We start from the raw sequence: 10,742 nt of genomic DNA on the forward strand, positions 1-10,742 counted from the left end.
CCTCTGGAGACTTTCAATCTTAACCCTGAAAGAAAACTTTACTATACTCTTTCCCCTTAAACAGATTAAATAAGGATACTATGCAATCTGAAATTGAAGGACTCATATTTAAAATCCTGAAACAAAATTACTGTTTAATTTGTAAGCTATGCATTACAACACATGTTGTAGATCTTATCCATTCTTGATTATATCTCCATACCAATATGGGATGGGCAAACATTGTCACTTATCTACCTACAAATGTTTGTAGGTAGATAAGTGACAGAGAAACAAAGATGGAAAAATTAAGTGATTACATTTTTAATTTTTTAAACTCTATGGTAAGTAGGAATAATGTTTCCAGATCACAAAATAAGATAGTGGCCAGGAAGAATACTCTGGTTTGGTTTGGTTTTGCTTTTTGACATGGCTTGCTATTTCGCACTATGATAGGTCCAGTTATTTCAATGTTATCTTTGTTCACAATTGGCCAATAGAACATTCTACCATATTTTATTCTGATAGCTTTGACTGCTGGGTACAAACACAATGTTAGGTAAAAATTTCCTGCTCCCATTTAAAGGTATGTTTACATTTGGTGGGAGATTCCTAACATAAAGAAAATGTCAAACAAAGAGACTCACTAATATTTTATTAATTGTTCATAATTTTTCGTAAGAAAAATCTTTAATGAATGTGTAATTTATCTTAAATTATGAAAAATTATTTTTGTAATAAAAACCCATGAAAGAATAAAAAGGCATAAACATATTAATTTAGCATGTCTTAATTTAAAATAAATATTTACTTAGTGTACAATCATTATTTCTCCAGATATTGTGTGCTCTCATAGATACTAACACAATAAGCCTCATATATGTTTTTATTTTTTAATCAGTCTTAAGTTTTTCATTTTCAGAGTTATGAGGGTTAAGAATGTAGAGCTTACGTCTAGAGTCCAAGAGAAACCTTAAGTAAAGCAAATATCCTCAAAATGAATAAAGAAAGATGGAGGAAAGAAAGTCTGGACTTTCAATATGCTTTGGGGCACTCTGTAAGAAGGAAGGGAGGTGCAAATTTATTATAGGCAAGTTAAAACCTTGTGTTTGATGAAATGGGGTTTAGAAATGAAGAGTACCCAGGATGGTGTCTGACTCTATACCACTCCGTCTCAAACATTTGAGGTATCTGTGTATGAGGACACTGGGCAGAAATGGGAAGCAGGAGGAAATGTGTTGGATCATGAGAAAGACACTGATGATTTTTACAGGAAACCATACAGGAAAAAAGGGGACAAAGAGTATTAACTAAAATAAAACCAACACATCCAGGGGGTCTTGATGAAGCATGGAACTGAAGATCCTGAAGAGGACATGGAGGAGAAATTTCTACTGCTCTGGTAAGTCCTAATATCAGACGGGCAGGTATACTGGAGGCATACCCAAAGTGTGACCTGTTTTATTTATATGAGCATAAAAATATGGCTTAAAACTTTTCCCCCTCTTCCTGTTCCCATGATTCTATTTTTCTCATAATGTTGCAGGATTTTCCACCATAAAATTTTTTTATTACTAATTTTATCTGGGAAATTGATGAAGTAAAGGGATGGCAGTAAGCAGGTGAGTAGCAAAGAAGGTGTTTTTTACTATAATCTGAACTTAAATGTACCCATTTATTTTGGGCTCTGTAGCATTAGTATACACTTATTAGGAATAGTAAAAAAGGAAGGCCTGTGGAGTTGACATGTCTTCCTTCATGTGAGATCCTTAGATGTGTAACTTTTACAGTGGATTTGGCATAATTGATTTTAGCTTTTGACATCATCTCTAAGACACTATCTGCAGGTGTCTTTCAAGAGACAGCATATACTGGTGACATGGTTTATAGTTTCTCATTGTGGTGTTTACTTCAGGTCTTTGTTTTGTTTCGTTTTTTCACTTTTAGAGTTGCTTCATTTAACCTGAATGGTCTATATGGTCTGTTTGTTACTGTCTGGTCTTTGCAATGTTCTTCCTATAAATTTGTTATTGTAACTCAGAATAGGCTAAGAGCTCCAATAAATCAATCTCACACTTAAATAAAGGTGGATTTCTCCCTCCTATCACAATCAATGAAGTCAGTGGGAGTGGGGGGCCGTGGAAGTGGCAGGGGGTTCATTTTTCACATCAGAAAGTCGTGCAGAAATTCACCTCTTGCCATCTTCTGAACTGTCATGGCTCTTCTCTGAATCTTCTGCATCAGGAGGAGAGCGAGAACAAGGAGAATGGATGTTAACCATGTCAGGCAGGAAGTGATACAAATCACTGCCGCCACCTAAACCCATTCAGGAGGACTGGCTACTTGGCTCCTCTTAGATGCCAGGGAGTTTGGGAAATGTAGTCTGGCCACACACCTAGAGAAGTAGTAAATGCAGAATCTGCTGAAGCAATCACCTTAATGTTTTATTTTTCCTGTGGTCTTTGAATATTCCTTAATATGTACAGCATGTACTGTGAAATTGCCCAACGTATGTGCCTTTGGGAAACCATAAATAAATACAATTGTTCAAGTTCGTTTAAACTTTACCTTTCATATATCTATATCTATATCTATATAGATATATGTATATATTTATAATGGCTTTTTTATTTATTTGTCAGAGAGAGAGACAAAGCGAGAGAGAGCACACAGGCAGGGGGAGCAGCAGGCAGAGGGAGAAGCAGGCTCCCTGCAGAGCAAGTATCCTGATGTGGGGCTGGATTCCAGGACCCTGAGAGCATGTCCTGAGCTGCAGGCAGACCTTTAATGACTGAGCCACTGGGGCATCCCTTTTCCAAATTTCCTGGTATGAGCTGCTTTTAACCTAATGTAGCTCTTTTACATTAGAATGTGGGCTACATTCATCTCTGCAGTCTTTTTTGCACTTCTAACCAAAAAAAAAAAAAAAAGAGATTGTTATAAGATTTTTGATTACATGATAAAACCCCCCAAAAAAACCCAAGAACAAAAGAAACTTAATCACTAACAATCAATTTTATTTCATTTTTAAAACAATCATATCAAAAGATTATTTTGAATAAGCTATAAATGGACAGAGAAAGATGAAAGTAATCATAGCACATGTGTTGAAATTAAAATATGAGTGAAACAAATGCAAAGCCAAGTTTTCATAAGTGAATCCATAAACATAGCCATGGGATATTAAACTAATGCCTGTCAGTGTTAAGTTTATACTAAATGTGATATTTTCTAAATGTAGGAAATTTAGTTATCTAATTAGGAATGACAGCTAGAGACTGAACTAATTAAGCAGCAACTCCGTAAGCAATTTACCTCATTAAAGGTTTGCAGTTTTATATCTGCAACAAAATTATTCAGTACCTATTTTAAATAATAAAGGATAAAAATCAAGTCTAATTGGCATTTTAATAGAAAGCATATCAATTAAAATTATCTACAAAGAAAGACTCCTCCTAAAACAATTACTGTTTGAAGTTGAGCAGATCTATTTGTTGTCAACCTGAAAGAACAAAATGGAGCTGAGTTTGATAGCAACATAAGGTGTGGGAAATTCAGCGTAGGCCCTCAATCTTCATCAGCTAATTACACGGAACATTTGGATTAATTAACTGGTATTGTTATCAATGTTATGACTAATTTATTTCATTAATTTTATAAGCTAATGCTTTTGCCATGTACCATGATTTCCCCAAACCTATTCTATTGGCTCATTCCATGCAATGAGAAAATGCATTATATTTAGAATTAAATAATCTAGGTCGAAATCATGGTTCTGCTTATTATTTGCGTGACTTTAAGAAATTCCTTCTCTGATCCTCAGTTGGGCTCATACATAAAGCAAGGATATTAATAGGTTTTATAGGCTTATGAAAATTCAAAGCGACAATGTATTTGGAAGAATTTGCACAGCATTTGGTCCACAGTAAATTAGCTGTAAAGGTAAATGATTGTAGCTTTTTCTTTTCATTGTTATTATTATTCTTATTATTGATCTGGTCTCAGGTCCCTCAGTTGTTTGAAAGTATAAAGTTAGGATGCGAGATCAGTATTCAATTTAGTGTGCGATGAAGCCAGATTGTGAATACAAAATAAAAATGAAAATACTAAAATATCATTAGGTGTAAGATAGAGCTGAAACACTGGTTTCAGACTTCACCTTTCTGAATGACTTCATAATAGAACAAAACTCAGTTTCAGTGTGTGAGCTATTATTTAAGACATGTGTGAAAGATGCATTACAGAATCTTTAATGTCTTTTCATCTTTGCTACCCCCAGGATATTGTCTAACCTCCACTGTTTTCTATTTCTTGTGCCCTAAGTTGCCAAAATTGTGGTGAAAGTCCAGCATTTTTTGATGAGTCTTAATAAATTTTAATTGGATTATTAAAATCAAGATGTTTGTTTTCATATAGTTTATTTCCCCTGGCTTGTGCATTTTTCTTTTCTTACTTTTTAAATCTGGCATGATTTAACAACAATTTCAATACTGTATAGTCCACTGTGTGTTCACAGTGGTTCCTCCCCAAACGTCATAGACTGGCAACCAACTCCGCAGTTTAAGTTGAAAGACTCCTCTACAGGTTTCCTATAATACTGAAATCTTACCATTAGATTTTCCATTGCTAGATAATGTGACATAATTCTGGGAGACTCCTGTAATATATGCAGCTGAGAGAGTAAGACATTAGTTTCTTACCACCTACTTCTTTGCTTGAATGAATTCAGAGGAAAATTTTTTTTTAATTTTTAATTTTTTAAATTTCTTTTCAGTGTACCAGAATTCATTGTTTATGCACCACACCCAGTGCTCCATGCAATACGTGCCCTCCATAATACCCACCACCAGGATTACCCAACTTCCCACCACCCGCCCCTTCAAAACCCTCAGACTGTTTTTCAGAGTCCACAGTCTCTCATGGTTCATCTCCCCCTCCAATTTCCCTCAACTCCCTTATCCTCTCCATCTCCCCATGTCCTCCGCGTTATTTCTTCTGTTCCACAAATAAGTGAAACCATATGATGATTGACTCTCTCTGTTTGACTTATTTCACTCAGCATAATCTCAGAGGAAAATTTTAAAATGATATCAGGAATTGAAAAGAGTATAATAGAGAATTGGTTGTACATACTTTTGTGATGGCAATGTAGAGAAATGATAAAATTGAAACAGTAACTATGAGTGGAGACAATAAAAAATCTAAGTTAGGTCACTTCATACTGCAAAGGAGAAATATTTTTTTTTTCAGGACATGGGGTCATGTTTTAGTAATCGTTGAAAATGGGCACCATATACCCTTAAAAGTGTCTTCCATTCTGATTATTTCAGAGCTTCTTGATAGAGGAAACATTTATTTGTTAGTTCTTCAAATAGCTATCGAGTGTGTAACACATATCCGTTATAGTTTTTCAACCTCCAGCAAAGACTTCAGTCAGGCTCCTGGGAGGTGTAGGGACTTAATCAACTCCTGAAATATGTTTTAGGCAATGAAGGAAGCAATGGGATCTGGGTGGGGTGGGGGAGGGAGTTGTATCAAACATGGTGGTCTCTGCTTTAACTAAATTCAGACAGGATATTTGGACCTTTGCTTCACTACCTCTAAAAATAGAAATAAGCTTACCTCAGACCATATATCTGAATATGATTATTAGTGATCATGGTTTGAGTAAGTACTTTATGAATCTGTAACATAGAAACTGAAAGTTCAGGAAGTTCTAGAAAGAAATGTGTTCCGCGTGCAATAGAGACCAGTGGTACAAGGTTCCACCACATGGCTCATTCTCCTCTATTATCCTCAGGGGATCAGAGGAAATGTTTGCTCATTTATAGCTAGCTGTCACCCTCATAACCTGGAATTGGAGACTGTATTAGTTTGCTAGGGCTGTCATAACACATACCACAGACTCAGTGGCTTAAACAACAGAAACTTATTTTCTCACAAATGTGGAGACTAGAAATCTGAAAACAACATGTCAGCAGGGTTGGTTTTATTCTGAGACCTTTATCCTTGGCTTGAGGATAGCTGTCTTCTGCCCCATCTTCAAATCATCTTCCTTCTGTGTGTGTCTGTGTCCTAAGCTCTTCTTATAAGGACATGGTTATACTGGATTAGGGTCCACTCATATGACCCCATTTTAACTTAACCACCTCTTTAGAGGCCCTATCTCCAAATACAGTCACATTCTGAGGTCCTGGGGTTAGGGCTTCAACATATGAATTTGGAAGGATCCAATTCAGCCTACAATAAAGAGAGAAATCTTTCGATTTTTCTCTTATATATTTCTTCAAATGTCCAAAAGAAAGATTTCTCTTGTCTTGAACCTTTTACCTTTGTGTGCAGTATAAAATAATAAAACACAAAAAACCAACCTTTAAAAAAATCTATATGTCATGCCCCTCTTCCTCAGTCATTGGGGGTGATTATTAGGTAATGTGGTAAGAGAAGTGACATATTACCTAGAGTTAGAAAGAGAGTTATTCCTTTCTTCATCTGGAGCAACCTAATTCTGTCAACGGAGCCATATAGATTGGCAAAATATGAGAGTGCATGTGAATCAAATAAGAAAATCAATGCAATTTTTTTTAATCCTGAGTATGGCTTCGACTATTAATGTTTCAGAAATATATTATTTGCCTTTTCATCAATTCACACTTGTCTTTGTCCCTGAATAATTTATACATATAAAAGGATAAGAGTGTAGCTATTTTCTTAAAGCTGTGTTGTCCAAGTGTGTACCACAGGTACAAAATGTTTCCTTTTTTCTCCTCCTGTTGTTTCAACGCTACTTAATGACTAAAAACTGAATACCAAGGACAATCATGAGCACTTAAGGCCCAATTCATAAAAAAATGATGCAAGCCATTTATGCACAAATGTTGCTACTTTCATATGGAAACAAGGTACATAAAGAATTCTCTTTTGTGATTCATAAACCCTCTTTAAGGTAATTTTGTTGCTCAGTTTTGTACCTCAGGAGAGCAAAACTCCAAAAGAGAGAAGTAGGCAAGGAAAGAAAAATCTACAGATATACTTATGGTCCTATTTGCATAAAAAACCACAGCAAGCCTTTTATGCAATATTAATTAAACATATATTAGACAGTGGTGTGTGGATTGAATAGTCATTACCCACTTTAGTCAAGAATATAAAATATCCTTGAATATATCCAAGAATAGGAAATAAAAAACATTTTAAAACACACACAAGTCTCTCTCTCTCTCTCTTTTTCATTCATGCAGGCCCAGAACCTTTATAGTTCTGGGTCAATTTGTCTACATATATTCCAAAAGAATAAAGTGGTGGTATAAATAGTCAGTCTATGTCCAGTCCTTTTATTGTCTATCCTGGAAAGTTAGAAGCAGAAAAAATACCCTGTAATTTGCTTAGAATATGTCTAAGCACAAAGGTTACTGAATCTGATGTTGGCTTTCTATGCATGCTAACACTTTAGATGTATTCAAGGAGATTAGACACTGAAGTGATATGACTTACAGAAAGGATTTTCTATGTCAGACATGAATACATTATTACTACCATGACTAGATTCAAAATTATTATTTAGGAGCTTGAAAAACAAGGTCAACAAAATTCCAGGCACCTCAAATTTGAAATAAATGAGAACTTTCATGAGTCCACTCATTGTGGCCAGTGACACAAGTTACTGACATTTCAACTTAACATTCTCCACTGCTCTAGAATAACAACATATATACCATGCCCTGTGACAATTATATAAATGAGAGTTATGAGGAAAACTTAAAACCTATAGAGGATATACAATATATTTTAGGCATCATGTGGCTTCTCCACCCATGTTCCAGCTACCCACATAGATACTCCCAGATCCATTTTCCACCTGCTATTGTCCTGTTCTATGCCCAAGGAGGCTAATCTTGAATGTTAGCTTCTAGTTAGTTTCACCAATGGGAAATACTGACCAACAATGGTAATTCTTAATGGCTCAACTCTCACTGGAATCTGGGAACTTCTTTTGTCTCCTTAGCCCTAAAGAGAGGATAGCTTCTTTCTCCTTTCAACCTAGCAGTGCCTCTTATCTCTTCTCTACTCCCTCAATGTTGGCACATTTGTAGGTGCTCCTTACTTAAATTTGTTTGTGGGAGTAAATTCTGGAGGGATTCTGTTTTGTGGGGATTTAACTAATAGACAACCAGGATGTTATATTTCTAATTGACTCCTATTTCTGTTTGGCTGCTATGTGATTGGTGTATAATTGCCTTATTGTTTTAACTTTGTATGGCTTCTGCTATCAGTTTCAGAGGCCCTCATTCTACTGCACTTTGGTCACAATTACACATAGCTTAGGTTAGAGTCCATCCATCTCTGAGTAAGCAATGAATAGAGTTTGATTATGATGTTGTTTAATGTACTGTACTTGACAATTTAAACATCAATTTATTCAGTTAACAGAACTTTATTGTTGACTACATCTGTAAAACGTTTTATAAAACTGTATATGAATAAGATACTTAGAGATCTAGTATTGATACTATTATTAGTAATAGTAATGATAACATCAACAACCACCATAGTAAGAACCAGAACCTTTATCTTATTTAAACTTAGCATATCCATATGAGTTAAATAGTACTGAACTATTTTCACCTCTTTACGATGAAGCAATTGGAGCTTAAGGAAGTTGTAAGTTTCCCAAAGTCACTAAGCAGGTAACTAGCAAAATTGGTACTTGTTCCCACAAGAGTTTTGATTCCAAAATCAAGCTCTTAGCCACCATGCCATCATGTCTCTACTTAAAAAACAAAAACAAAAACTAAATTGTCTTTGGAAAATTATTTGAATTTTATGGGGGCGCCTGGGTGGCTCAGTGGGTTAAAGCCTCTGCCTTCAGCTCAGGTCATGATCCCAGGGTCCTGGGATCGAGCCTCACATCTGGCTCTCTGCTCTGTGGGGAGCCTGCTTCCTCCTCTCTCTCTGCCTGCCTCTCTGCCTACTTGTGATCAGTCTGTCCAATAAATAAATAAAATCTTTAAAAAGTTATTTGAATTTTATATATATTACTTTCAATGAGAGTTTTTCCTTAATAACTTATGAGAGTTACATATTTTATATGTAATGTAAAAATATATATTTATAGATATATGCATATATATATATATATATATATAGCTATTAAGCTATTGCTATATGAATGGTAAATATTGGTTCCAGGTTTTTTTAGTATAAGTATATAATGAATCTTTTTCATAAGGTTTTTTCCTTATTTTTGTGCTAGAAAAGTTCTTACCCATTCAAAAATTCCTTATACGTTTACCCATATTTATGTATTTTGGGTTTTTTTCATTCAACAATTTTGTTCCTGTAGAATTGATTTGCCTGTTCAGTAAAAGTAGATATTTAACTAAATTTTTTCCCAAGTTGTCAAAGTTTCTAAATTTGTCATTAAATAACCATTCAGCTTCTTTCATAAAAGCCTTTTGACCATTTTGCTCTAAAATAAATGTGTTGTCCCCTGAAGATACTACCAAAACCTGTCAAGGAGTGAATGTTTTCTTCTCCAACATCTCAGGTGGTATAGCTCTTCTTGATCCTTAATACTGCTTTCAGATCGTTCTCTTCTCTCCGTGAAGATTTCCAACCTGAATCTTATTTATGTCATTAGTCTGCCTTATCCATAATCCTCTTTTTTTTTTCCAAACACCTGTAGAACTCTGAGTTACTCCCTTTAACTGCTTCAAGGTTTACAGTTGGCTCATTATCAAACTTTCCAATACTAGACCTGTTGGAATTCTTGTCGATTCTAGAATTCATATTCTAATGTCATAGTTTTTCAGTCTCTAATCTCTACTTGCCCATCAGTTTCGTCCTCAGTCCTATCTCAGCTACCTGTTCCCATGATCCTTTTCTAATACTTATTGCCAACGATTAGAATCCCTGTGTAAAATCTCAATTTTAAGGATCTTACTGTGCCAGTATCTTTATAGCTCAGATCTTTAATTATTCTGCCTCTGAAAGCACTTTGAGTCTAACAAGACCTACAATCCATGAATCCCATTGTCCCAAACCTCCCCCATGTCTCAACTACATTCTAATCCAGTTCAAATTGCAAGGTCAATCTATAAAATTACTTTTTGCCCTCATCCCCAACTCTTGCTTTTTTTTTTCTTTTCACTCAGCTAAACCACAGTCTTGTACTTGTTGCATTCTCGCATCCCCTACTTGAACATAACTGGAGATAAAAGCACACAAATATGCTGATGGTTCTTATTTTGAACTCACAATAACCAAACTTAAAGTAGCCATCATGCTGTTTGGAAATCAATTGGTATTTCTCAATGTGCCTAGCCAATAATTTCTACCTGTTCTTCCTTCTTTAAATCTCCAATAACTTCTCCCCTATTCTCATGCTCTTTACCTTGCTTCTCAATTCACTTAGAAAATGGAATTAATTAGAAGTTAATTTTTATTTGCTTCCATTACTGTTCCTCCACTCACTTGAATCTGTACCTTCTTTTCTATTATCAAGGATGAATTATCCGTGAGCCTAGCAAAACCCAAACCTGCCATCAAATCTTATCCCCTCTTGCTTCCCCAGGACCTTGCTCTGCAAATTCTCCTGTTTCTTGCATAATCATTTTTCTCTTTTTATTGAAAATTCTCACATAAATCTACAAAGTTGTTGTGACTTATCTCATAAAAAAGCCTGAAAACTAAAAGACATCATCTCATGACTAGTTTCTTTCTCCAGTTACCGCATATTCTTGCCTTCCCTTTACAACAAATCT

The sequence above is a fragment of the Neovison vison genome, chromosome 1 (assembly GCF_020171115.1).
Source record: "Neovison vison isolate M4711 chromosome 1, ASM_NN_V1, whole genome shotgun sequence".
NCBI lineage: Eukaryota > Metazoa > Chordata > Mammalia > Carnivora > Mustelidae > Neogale > Neogale vison.